Consider the following 13,293-nt stretch of genomic DNA (forward strand, 5'->3'; position numbering starts at 1 on the left):
TGAGTGGCTGCATGGATCATTGAAAACTTGTATCAGTGATTGTATAAGAGAGTAAATATGTGTTAGAATATGTTTCAATAAGTAAGGTGTGTATAACTGTATAGTTGAGGAATTGGAGGTGTGATTGATTCTTTGCATGACTGTCTAGGTGTATGAGTAACTCCATGGATGAGTGACAATCTGTGAGTGTCTGTTTTCACTGAGTGTATCTAAGGTTATATCAGAGTCTGTAGAGGTTCATCGTATTAACACATGAATGATGTCATCTGTGATGTTGTCAGTGATGTCATTTGAGTTGTCATCAGTGATGTCATCAGTGATGTCACTGACCATGTCATGAATGATGTAATATGTGACATCATCAGCAGTGGATTGCGGGTGCGCGATATATAGTTAGCGCATCTAACTATATATGGAATTTCAATGGTTTTATGCGAGTAAAATAAGGTTTTGTAAATGCAAATTCCTAACTATATATGTTCTATAACCAATGGTTTTTTCATTGAATTTTCAAGGTTTTGTAAATGCAAATTCCTAACTATATATGGACTATAACCTATGGTTTTTTCTGTAAATTTCAATGGTTTTTTAATAGCAAATATCAAAAGCTGTAAAATGTCAAGTACGTGGTAGGTAAAAACATTTTCGTGTTTATGCACGCTGATGTGCTTTGAACGCTGCCCCCCCCTCCCCTCTTTTCTCTTAGTAGTACTCTCTCTTTGCAGATAGTGAACGGTAGTTAACGCAGACCTTTACCCCCGTTGTAATCCGTCGTACCTGCTTGTCTCTCCATTTGATTGATTGTTATCCAAGCATTTACTGTTTTAGAATTGGTTCTCTTTCGATCATTCTCTATTTACAAACAAGCACAAAGTTGCAATACTCTGTTTAGTCTTTGCAGATAGTGAAAAATCGTGTAAAAAAATAAAAGTAATCGAGCAAAATCAGTAGACCACTAATTCGATCTCTTTTTGACCTCGGTAAAATACAAACATTAGGAACAACCCTTCATGAGAAATACGAAAATAGTGAAATGAACTGACCTCCACACCATGAGGGCTGCAAGACAGCTCGACTCCGCCACCCACCCTGCCCAAAATAACGACAAACCCTATGCAAATATTATAAATATAGACAACACACCAGCAAAGAAACAGGGTAAAACATTTTATTAAATAACTATTTACATAACTATTTCATACTTTTTGTTGCCCGATCCGGCTAGCTCAATCGATCGAGCATGAAACTCATGCACTGATAGCAAGCGTTGAGAGTTTGTAGAACGATGGCTTCAGATTTTCTACATACGGTGTAGTGGCGCGAACTGGGAGGGGGCGTTTGGATCCTGCCCCTTCCCCAAATAAGATTTTCATACGTGAGTGTTTGTTCATGCTTTTGGTCCCTGAGTTGCTTCGATGTCACTGCCTTACACAAATGGCATAAGTCCTGGATGTTGAGTGCCATACTTCAGAGTTCTAAGCAGCGCTTGTTACACTGTTTAAACCTTATTTGCACCTGCTGCAGCTTCACTATTCAAAGTAAGTGGGGTCCGTTTGTGGACCTGACTGCATTGGAAAACAATGTGATACGGTGCCTCCCTAAACCGCTTGACGAAGGCCCCCGAGGGATGGTGAGATGGCGCGGACTGAGAGGGGGCGCTTGGCTCCTGCCCCCTCCCGAAGTCGTGTTGCCCTGGTGTGGCCTGAGATCGCCCCCGACATAGACGGCCGGCTCCCGGGGTCCGGCAGAATTTTTTGCCTTTTGATGACTCTTCCATTCTGGACCTTGTCCCACAATCCGTTTGACCTGAAGACACGCTGTAGTGGGGCGCCCCTTTACCGTTTTAGTTGCCATTCCGCCCGCTTTTGGTACTCTGTGCCTCTTCCGCCATTCAGCTGTTTACCGCCCGCTCTTGCGACTACAGCGTCTCGCTCACCATGTAGTTGAGTTGCTCCCGCTCTTAAGATTTAACCGAACTTTTTGGACTGCTGAAAGCGGTTGTATTCCGACCGCTGGTTGGTGGAGACATTTTGACTATATTCTGGACCTGCGTTGTCGCGTAATGCGTCATATGACGCGCCGCGTTAGCGCACCCGGAAGTGCTCCGGTGCGCAAGGCGCAGCTTCCCGGAAACGATCCAGAGCGCGCCGCGCAGCGCGTAACGTAAGCATAACAGGTCATGTGACTTGTTAATAAAACTTTTCATTGGTTCATTTTACTTTTGTTTTCCTAATGATGTAAGACTAGGTCATGTGACCTAAAAATAACACTTTTCATTGGATTAAAACATTTTTTTTCCCAAACGATGAAAGCCCCACCTTGTTTCTGGATGTTTCAGACTGAAGCTGGCGTCACCATGAGAGCACCACCATCTCGTAGCTCCGTCGTGGCCATTCCGCAAGCAATCATGGCAGCCGCTCCCCACCGGAAGCCTGCGGGAGTCGAGGTCCCCCAAGACTTTTGTAGAATCTTCAAGGCTGAGGGGACGCTTTCGAGAATGGGACCCAAGCCCTGGCAGACAAGCGTCCGAGTTCCAAAGTGTCCCAGGGCCATTTTACTGGACCAGGCCCAAATCCGAAGAGCCGGCCGCCATTTTAAGAGTCCTGTGGCAGCCGCCTATCGCTGCACCGCAAGAGTGGGAGCAACTCAACTACATGGTGAGCGAGACGCTGTAGCCGTAAGAGCGGGCGGTAAACAGCTGAATGGCGGAAAAGGCACAGTGTAGCAAAAGCGGGCGGAATGGCAACTGAAACGATAAAGGGGCGCCCCACTACAGCACACGAGCCTCCGCCATGTGCTTCACAACTGCATACGTATCTCGTGATATCAAGGTTGGGCAACCAGTACACAACAAGCAGTTATGAGTCCCATTTACACCGGAGCCATTTTGGGCGCGGCCGGGCAGGTCCAGGATCTAGTCAAACATAACAAATGAGGCTGACGTCTCTGAAGCAGTTGACGCACAGCAGGACATAGCAAATAAACATGAAGTCTCTAAAGCTGTTAACTCACTGCAGGACAAAACAAGTGAACCTGAAACCTCTGGAATAATTGTCACTCAAAAGAACAACACACAAAACTCTGTAGAGCCTGAAGAAAGAAAAACAGAATGGCACTGTAGTTTCAGACACACTTAACACTAATGACTAAACAAAGATATCGTCTGTTTATGAAGCAGTTATCATATAAACAGAATTGACAAAGAAGTGTGCAGACACCAATGCTATTAAGAAACACAAGAAAATCCCTAACGCATCAGCATTCTCGGAAGAGGTTGACACAGATAACATCTTAAGGAACAAAGAAAGACAAAATAAGGATGAGGAAGTTATCACTTTAGTTTTTTCATCAGCTAGCGACAGCAAGAAACACATTGTAATGGAGATTAGAGAGGCTACGGATGGATAAATAAATTATCAAAAGAAATGGCTACTCCCCCCTTTAGCAGATTAGCTAAATCTTTGCGTAATTTGGACATTAAAGTTATATTATTGTTGTTGTTGTTGTTATGGTTATAGTTCTGGTTAATTTCAGCAAGAAACACATTGTAATGGAGAATAGAGAGGCTACGGATGGGTGAATAAATTATCAAAAGAAATGGCGACTCCCCCCCTTTAGCAGATTAGCTAAATGTTTGCGTAATTTAAGCATAAAAGTTATATTATTGTTGTTGTTGTTGTTATCGTTATAGTTCTAGTTAATTTCCATTCAGAGTGTCCTACACAGCACCACTCTAGGTAAACACTACTTTATGTAAAACCTGCACTTAGTTGGTCACAATGGGGTTTAAAGAAGGGATGGTTCTTCACCTGGGTGCCGTCCACAACTCAGCACGTTGTGCTGCCTTGGGACTATTCGCACAAAAGACAGCTTCGGACCATTGTTGTTTTTTTTTGTCAAAAAATGTTTAAATATATTTACAGTTTTTGTTACGTTTGTTATATTTAAAAGTTAATAAAGTTTTATAAACCTACTTTTTTGGAGTACTATATATTATTTAAAAATCGGGAGAATGGGGCCTTGAATCGGGTTATTGTCATGTGTGGGCTTTGCAAGTGTACTGCTACAGGATCGGACATTTCAAACTCAAATGCACGTTCTTTTTCTTACCTTTCCGAAGCATGGAGCGCAATAGCAGGCAGAGAAAGGGTGATGCAAGTGTTGAACACTGCCTGGCCTGGCAAGTTGCTGGCAGTGCCCCCCCCCCGCCCACTCCTGAAAGAGGGCACACACACACCGCCGCCCCGAGTACTTCACAGATCTTTAAAAGACCATGCGCTTGTTCATGAGGCTTAAATGGTTTATCACCCCTTCTAGAACCCCTGCATCGACCCTCTGACGTTTCCTGGAAGAATTAGCACGTAACACAATACCAAGCCCTGTCAGCTGAAACCCCCGAGGAATCGTGGGGCATATTATCAAGGGGGTTTAATTCCGCTTTTTTGGCTTTAAAAGCCAAGAAAGCGGAGATAAAATTATCTCCCTATTACCAAGCTGTCGCTAACACCTGTTAGTGACAGCTAAAAGGAGATAGCGACCATCTTGGGCCCCGCTTAGCATGTCAGTGATATCTATCACTAATGACATGCAAAGTGGGCGTGCCAAGATGTTAGCGACTGGAAACAGTCCCTTACATCGCTATCTCCTATTACCAAATTTTGGAGATATTCGCGCTAAGCGCGAATATCTCCACAAGCTAACACCTGCCCTGAGCAGTTCTTAGCCATGTTATCCAATTGGAGGTGGATAACATGGCTAAGAGCATTTGCTGGATAATGCATGAATATCGCTGACTTTTCAGCGATATTCATGCATTGCGGCCGTTTTTTATCGCATTTGCGAGCAGTTCTTAGCCATGTTATCCAATGGGAGGCAGATAACATAGCTAAAAGCATTTGCTGGATAATGCATGAATCTCGCTGTCTTTTCAGCGATATTCATGCATTGCGGCCGTTTTTTATCGCATTTGCGAGCAGTTCTTAGCCATGTTATCCAATTGGAGGTGGATAACATGGCTAAGAACATTTGCTGGATAATGCATGAATATCGCTGACTTTTCAGCGATATTCATGCATTGCGGCCGTTTTTTATCGCATTTGCGATAAACCTTGCTATAAAAAATCGCCGATGTGCGGCGATAATTTTTGTCTCTAAACAAGTTAGAGACATAAATTATCGCTAGTTGTTGGTAATATGCCCCCGGGTTTTTGCTTGCGGGAATCGGGAGGCGGGAGACTAGCACTGAAATCAGTAGTCTCACGCCTGAATCGGGAGGGTTGGCATGTCTGGATTCTCTACAGCTAGGGCCATAAACTACATCCGCAGAGCTAGGTGATAGCCTGGGACCGGCCTGGCATCTAAAATGGCTGCCGTGCACGACAAAATTGTGGCATTGGAAAAAAGGCAAGATGGCGCAAACAATGTTTATCAATAAGGATTAATTTATAACAAAATATTTTATCGCACTGACAAATTGGTGGTCAACACTTCCTGATTTCCTTCGAATCGAACGTTAACAGACGTCACGCAGCAAAAAAAAAAAAAAAGCTCACGCACAGCCGCTGGAATACATGTATCAACATATATGAGCCTCCTCAGCCACCCTCAGAAAACATAAGGGATTAGGATACGTCTCCCGCACCCCCTTATACCTAGTAATTTAATTAAAACGAAGCACAAAATGGTCTCCCGCACCCCCTTATACCTAGTAATTTAATTAAAACGAAGCACAAAATGGCGAATTCCCGTTTCGCTACCAGTTTGCGGACCAGTTCGCGGCCCGGGAAGCGCTTCTACCGTGAAAAATATATATTTTTTTATTTTCCCCACGGGACCCTTTAAAAACCCCAACAACATTCCTAAGGGGTCAAGAGGGGTATACCTTGCCCCCTTTCATTAAATTCCCCCTTCGTTTTTCACCTCTTCTTCTCTCTCGATCCTACCGAGAGATAAGATGGCGGCCGCTCCGGACTAATTAGAATGTTGACAGACACCGGGGAGCCAATCAGCTTCGCATCGCAAAGTTCCGTTACGCGAAAAGTAAGCGGACCGGAGCGCAGCCCGGAGCGCTGTTACAGATATATATCTTGTTTTGAACGTTAATTTCTCAAAATCCACTGGGGCACATATATTGAGACTTAGCAAAGGCACATCGGGCTAACAGTCCCTACAATTTTGCCAAGTTTCGTGCAAATCCATTCAGCCGTTCGAGCTAAAAGTGAGGCCAAAGGCCCTATGGAAATTAACATGGGAAAAACGCGTTTTGGGACCCCCCTTTTTTCTCAGCCCCCCCTTGACGAAACCCCCCCAAATTTACGGGGGCTGCTCAGAAACAAAATGTGCCATTTTCCTGACAATTTCAGCCGATTCCGTCCACGAACGCCAAAGTTATTGGACATAGAATTTTCAAAGGTTCCATAGACAAATAATCCTAACTATATATACCTACTGGCGACACGCCAGTAGGTAATATATATATATATATATATATATATATATATATATATATATATATATATATATATATATATATGTATATACATATATATATATATATATATCCAGTAAGTGGAGTGGGAGATCACTTAAGCATTGATTGTACTGGTCAGCATACTCCCTAGAAAGAGAAACAGAATGCGCATTATCAAAATCATAAGCACATACTCACAACATATACACGGATCCAGTAAAGTTCATATTATGATTCAGAACAGCATGATACTAGGTTAGATACTATTTCCATATCAGACACTCTGCTCTAACTTGATCCTCCACAGGAGCCTTATCATTTCTTCCGGTAAAGCTTGTTACCTAATAATAAGCGCTATTCCACATTAGGGCTTTCATGTGACCCATCTGTTCCCTATCATTCTTTCTGAAGGAGTCCAGCAGTCTCCTTTCCCTCCTATGACTTTCTGTTGTAGTCTTTACCGGTCTTACAGTATCTTGCCCCACAGCCTGTGCTCGACGTCAGCTCCCGGACCCCCTGCTCATACTGACTCTGTGCTCCACCACCAGCTTATTCACCAGTTTCCTTTTCAACAGAGTGATGCATTTGTCTGAGAGTCCGCATTCCATTGATGCAGGGTGAGAACTTCCTGTTGCCTACCCCAGCACGGTCCAAATCTTTTTTTTGTTTTTTTTATCCCTGTGCCGATGTAAATCTTGGTTTATGTGCAGGTGACTAGTGGGAGCTCCGGAATGTACCCACTTGATCATATATTGCCAGTGCTCCTATCACATTTCCCATGTAGGCTATATTCAGTGCTGGGAATTTTAATGAGAACACTGGCAAACTCAGTAGGTCTGTCTTGCCTTTTGTGTTATAAGGGGCCTAAATAGTGCAGATGGTGAAGGGAAAGCTGTGAGCAAGAAAAAGATCGGGCAGAGAGTGGCATAGCCAGGAAGACACGGATCAGTGCAGGTTGGGCGAGATGCGGACAGGGTGAGTTACAGGCACGGAAAGATGCAGACTGAGAGAGCGTGGAGAGGAAGAGGCGTGAGTAGGGAAAGGTGCATGCACGGTGCATGCTGGGAAATGTATGAGCAGGGAGAGGGTGCAGGGAAAGTGGTATTTAGGGAGAGGGCGGGTCGGGGGACTTACTGCTTGGAAGAGAGGCAGCTTCAGTGTGCGGTGGGAAATACGTGGCCAGGGAAAGGTTTGGGCATGGAGAGGTATGACGCAGGAGAGGTATGAGCTGGGAGAGGTATAGGCAGGGAAAGGTATGAGCCTAGAGAGGTATGACGCAGGAGAGATATAAGGAGGGGAGGTATAGGCAGTTAGAAATACAGGCAGAGAGAGAGGTGCCAGCAGGAAGCGTAATGGGCGGAGAGAGAGGTGTAGGCAAGTAGACGTACGAGGAAGAGGTACAAGCAGGGAGGAGTGGAGGCTGGGAGAGGCGCAGGCATGGGGAAATAGTAGCAGGGATAGGAGAAAAGGTTCAGACACAGAACGGCATGGACAGTGACAGGTGCTTTCAAAAATAGGGTAAAGCAGGGAGAAGTGCGAACAGAAAAACGTGCGTAGAAAGAGGTTAAGGGAAGCGAGTGGCATGGGACAGACAGGTACGGGGGTGAAAGGGCAGGGTTGGAAGAGGAGGGGTTTAGGAGAGGTGAAGGCATGGGCAGGTGCGTTGGGGAAAGGCTGGGAGAGGTGCTGCATGGACAGGTGCGGTAGGTGCGGTGGGGCAGGCTGGGAGAGGTGCTGGCATGGAGAGGTATGTGCAGGGAAATGCATAGTCTAGAAGAAGTACATGCAGGTAGAGTTGTGGCAGGAAGAGATATGGGAAGGGAGGGGTATGGAAAAGGAGAGGTGAGGACCAGGACGGATGCAGGTTTGAAGATGTGCAGGCAGCAGGGTGGGGTGCCGGCCGAGAGGCGGGTGGCCAAGGAGAGATGTGAAGGAGAATTCCTGCCTGCTGGAATAGCTTCGAGCTGAGAGAGGTACAACCTGTGGCAGGAGCATCCAGGGAGAGGTACAGACGCAGGGAAATCTGTGCAGGTCTGCGCAGGAAGAGGCCCCAGAACAGATAGGTGCTGGATGGGTGCGCGAGGACAGGGGTAGGCCTGGGAAAGGTACAGGCATTGAGAGGTGCAGGGCAGTGGAAGGTACAGGCAGGAAAAGGGCCCAACAGGTAGCAGTCTGGACAGGAAGAGCTGTCACATGGGAGAGATGCAGGCAGGTATGAGCAGGTGAGGTAGGGACAAGGAGAGTAATGAGGGCGTAGGGATGTGGGAAGATAGGGGTGCCGTAGGCTTTAAGAGATGGGAAGGACAGGTGTGAGTAGGCAAGAAGAGGTACAGGCACGGTGAGGCGCTATCTAGGTACAGGCAAGGTGAGGCCCTATCTAAAACAGGTGTGTCAAGGAAAGGTATGGGGAGGAGACATGCAGGCTGGGAGAGGGCATGGAGACTGAGAAAAGCGCAGCCAAGGAGGGGTGCAGGCATAGGTAGGGGTGCAGTAGGTTCCAGCCTGCCAAGGTGCGAGCCAAGAGATGCAGAGAGAGACAGGCATGGGATTGGTGCAGCATGGCAGAGGTGTGAGCAGAGCTGCAGGTAAAGGTACCGATAGGGAGAGGTCTGGACATGCGAGTATGGAGTGACATGGGCAATAGAGAAAAAAAAACAATAAGTAGAAACAAAAACTCTTCATAGTTGTGCATAGTTGAACTGTATCACATCTGTGCAACATGTGTTCGAGGCAGGCAGACAGCAGTATTATTGTATGTATACTAGCTGGAATAGGTAAATCTGTGTTCGGAGAAACATGACACTATTTCCGTTTTGTTGCATTTTCCAAAATGACTGTCTCTGTGCGTGTCATGCTCTACAATTCCACTGTACGTGCCTTGCTGCAGTTTTGCTTTTAGTAGCAAAACCTCGCCCTGACAGTAGCACTGAAAAGCTCCGTATCTCTGCTCCGCTCTGCTCTTCTAGCGGTAATCAGTAATGGTGCAGGCGGGGGCTCCTCAGCACACGGGAGCCCCGCACAAGTACTGCACCAGCCCGCATCATTAACCGGTCTCCCCCTTGGCACGGGAGACCGGCCCGGACATCAAAGGCTTCCCCCAGGCAGGGGGAAGCGGAAACCACGTCCTCCCGGCCCCGCCTAAAACCAGGCGGCGGCGGCCATTTTAAGGCGGCTCGGGCTGCGGCGGTGATCTCGGCAGTAAAACGAGGGGTGAGCACCCTCGAAATTAAAATAAAACACAAGAAAATATAAGGCAGAAGCCCCCCAAGCCCCCCCCCCCCAAAAAAAAATCCAAAAATTTGCGGGGGTGCGCTCACGCGTGCGCGCTTATAGATATATAATTGATTTCTCTTCTAATTTTCTCAGGAACCACTGGAGGGATTTACACTATTTTACCAAAAGCGTGATCTGCATACCAGACATTACCATTTTGACAAGTTTGGTCTAATTCCCTTCAGCGGTTCAAGCTGTAGCTGAGTCTAAAGGTCCTATGGAAATTATCATGGGGAAAACACGTTTTAGGACCCCCCTTTTTTCTCAGCCCCCACTTGACGAATCCCCCCCCAAATTTTCAGGGAAGGAGCAGAGCGGAGCGAGCCATCTTCTTTGAGAAATTTGCGAAGATTCATCAACCAGGGCCAAAGTTATTCCCGATAGAATGTTGGGGATTTCCTATGGGAACCCGTCCTAACTATGCATACCTACTGGCTACCGCCAGTAGGTAATATATATATATATATATATATATATATATATATATATATATATATATATATATATATATATATATATATATATATATATTCAATGAAAAAACCATAGGTTATAGGCCATATATAGTTAGGAATTAGCATTTACAAAACCTTATTTTACTCGCATAAAACCATTGAAATTCCATATATAGTTAGCTAACTATAAGCGCTAACTATATATCGCGCACCCGCAATCCACTGCTGATGATGTCACATATTACATCATTCATGACATGGTCAGTGACATCACTGATGACATCACTGATTACAACATCCAGTGACTGTATGTTTCTGTAAAGTTAAAATATGTTTCACATATTGAAGAATGAGTGGATGTATAAGTGTCTGGATGAAGAATTTAGTAGGTGCATGACTGACTGTATGAGTGAGTGATTAAATGTGTCTCACTGAGTGCATGGGTTAGTGACTAAACTGTCTTAATTCGTGCATCAGTATGTTTGTTGTTGTGTAAACTGCTGCTTGTGTTGATCAGTAGCTATAAGAGTAGCCATATGGGTTATTGATTGGTTGCCCAAATATTTGAATGGGAGGCTGAGTGTGTGTGTGGGTGGCTGGGAGGTGCGTGACTCTGTGCATAGATGTGTAAGCAGTTGATTCACTAGGAGTATGAGTTCAAGAGTGCATGTGGAAACAGCTATATGAGCGGTTGACTGTGCATGGGTGTGTTGGTGAGTGAATGGATTTCTCATTGCTACATGTGCAAGTAAGTACGTATGTAAAACACAATACATGTGAGAGTTGAGATATATAAATAACTGAACATAAGAGCCAGTGAATGTGTGAGTGGCTGTATCGATCACTGTGAGCTTGTATCAGGGATTATATAAGAGAGTAAATATGTGTTATTATATGTTTGAATAAGTAAGATGTGTATAACTGTATAGTTGAGGAAATGGAGGTGTGATTGATTCTTTGCATGACTGACTAGGTGTGTGAGTAAGTCCATGGATGAGTGACAGTCTGTGAGTGTCTGTTTATACTGAGTGTATGTAAGGTTATATTAGAGTCTGAAGAGGTTCATTGTATTATCACATGAGTGATGTGATCAGTGATGACAAATGAGATGTCATCAGTGATGTCATTTGAGTTGTCATCAGTGATGTCATTTGAGATGTCATCATTGATATCATTTGAGTTGTCATCAGTGATGTCATTTGAGATGTCATCAGTGATGTCATCAGTGATGTCACTGACCATGTCATGAATGATGTAATATGTGACATCATCAGCAGTGGATTGCGGGTGCGCGATATATAGTTAGCGCTTATAGTTAGCTAACTATATATGGAATTTCAATGGTTTTATGCGAGTAAAATAAGGTTTTGTAAATGCTAATTCCTAACTATATATGGCCTATAACCTATGGTTTTTTCATTGAATTTTCAAGGTTTTGTAAATGCAAATTCCTAACTATATATCCACTATAACCTATGGTTTTTTCTGTGAATTTCATTGGTTTTTTAATAGCAAATATGAAAAGCTTTAAAATGTCAAGTACGTGATAGATAAAAACATTTTCGTATTTATGCACGCTGATGTGCTTTGAACGCTGCCCCCCCCCTCCCCTCTTTTGCCTTTGTTAGTACTCTCTCTTTGCAGATACAGAAGGGTAGTTAACGCAGGCCTTTACCCCCGTTGTAATCCGTCGTACCTCCTTGTCTCTCCATTTGATTGATTGTTGTCCAAGCATTTACTGTTTTAGAATTGGTTCTCTTTGGATCATTCTCTATTTACAAACAAGCACAAAGTCGCAATACTCTGTTTAGTCTTTGCAGATAGTGAAAAATCGTGTAAAAAAATAAAAGTAATCGAGCAAAATCAGTAGGCCACTAATTGGATCTCTTTTTGACCTCGCTAAAATAGAAATATTAGGAACAACCCTTCTTGAGAAATACGAAAATAGTGAGATGAACTGAGCTCCACACCATGAGGGCTGCAAGACAGCTCGGCTCCATCACCCATCCCGCACAAAATAATGACAAACCCTATGCAAATATTAAAAATATAGACAACACACCAGCAAAGAAATAGGGTAAAACATTTTATTAAAAAACTATTTACATAACGTTGGTTTATAAGATGATGTCAGTAGTGGACCGATGTGTGAATAGATCGAAAACAGCACAAGGCTCCAAGATCCGGATAGCAAGCTCCTGGATGTTGGGTGCCATAGTTTAGAGTTCTGAATTTCAGCCTTTTTCAATGCCTGTGCTTTGTTGAATCAAAATGGCGGCTTGACACAAAGCTGACTCAAGCGTTGTTACTGATGCTATGCAGACCAAAACTGGTTTTCAGTTTGTACATTTTTCTAGATTTTTCAATCCAAGTTTGGTTGACTTTGTAGAACGATGGCTTCAGATTTTCAACATACGGTGTGGTGGCGCTGACTGGGAGGGGGCGCTTCGCTCCTGCCCCCTCCCCAAGTAAGATTTTCATACGTGAAAGTACGTTAATGGTTTTGGTCCCCGAGATGCTTCGATGTCACTACCATTCTCAAATAGCATAAGTTCTGGATGTTGGGTGCCATAGTTAAGAGTTCTGAGCAGCGCTTGTAACACTGTCTGAAGCTTATTTCCTCCTACTGCAGCTTCACTATTCTCAAAGTAAGTGAGTGTCGTTTGTGGACCTGACTGCATTAGAAAACAATATGATATGTTACCTTCCTAAACAGCTTGACGGAGGCCCCTGAGGGGCGCTGTGATGGCCATGGACTCGGAGAAGACGCTTGGCTCCGACACCCTCCCCAAGTCTTATAGCACTGGTGTAGCCTGAGATCGCCCCCGACATAGGCGACCGGCTCCCGGGGTCCGGCGGTACTTTTTGCCTTTTGATGACTCTTCAATTCTGGACCTTGTCCCACAATCCGTTTGACCTGAAGACAAGCTGTAGTGAGGCGCCCCTTTATCGTTTTAGTTGCCATTCCGCCCGCTTTTGCTACACTGTGCCTCTTCCGCCATTCAGCTGTTTTCCGCCCGCTCTTGCGACTACAGCGTCTCGCTCACCATGTAGTTGAGATGCGCCCGCTCTAGCGGTGCAGCGATAGGCGGCTGC

The sequence above is a fragment of the Lissotriton vulgaris genome, chromosome 8, assembly GCF_964263255.1.
Source record: "Lissotriton vulgaris chromosome 8, aLisVul1.2, whole genome shotgun sequence".
Taxonomy (NCBI): Eukaryota; Metazoa; Chordata; class Amphibia; order Caudata; family Salamandridae; genus Lissotriton; species Lissotriton vulgaris.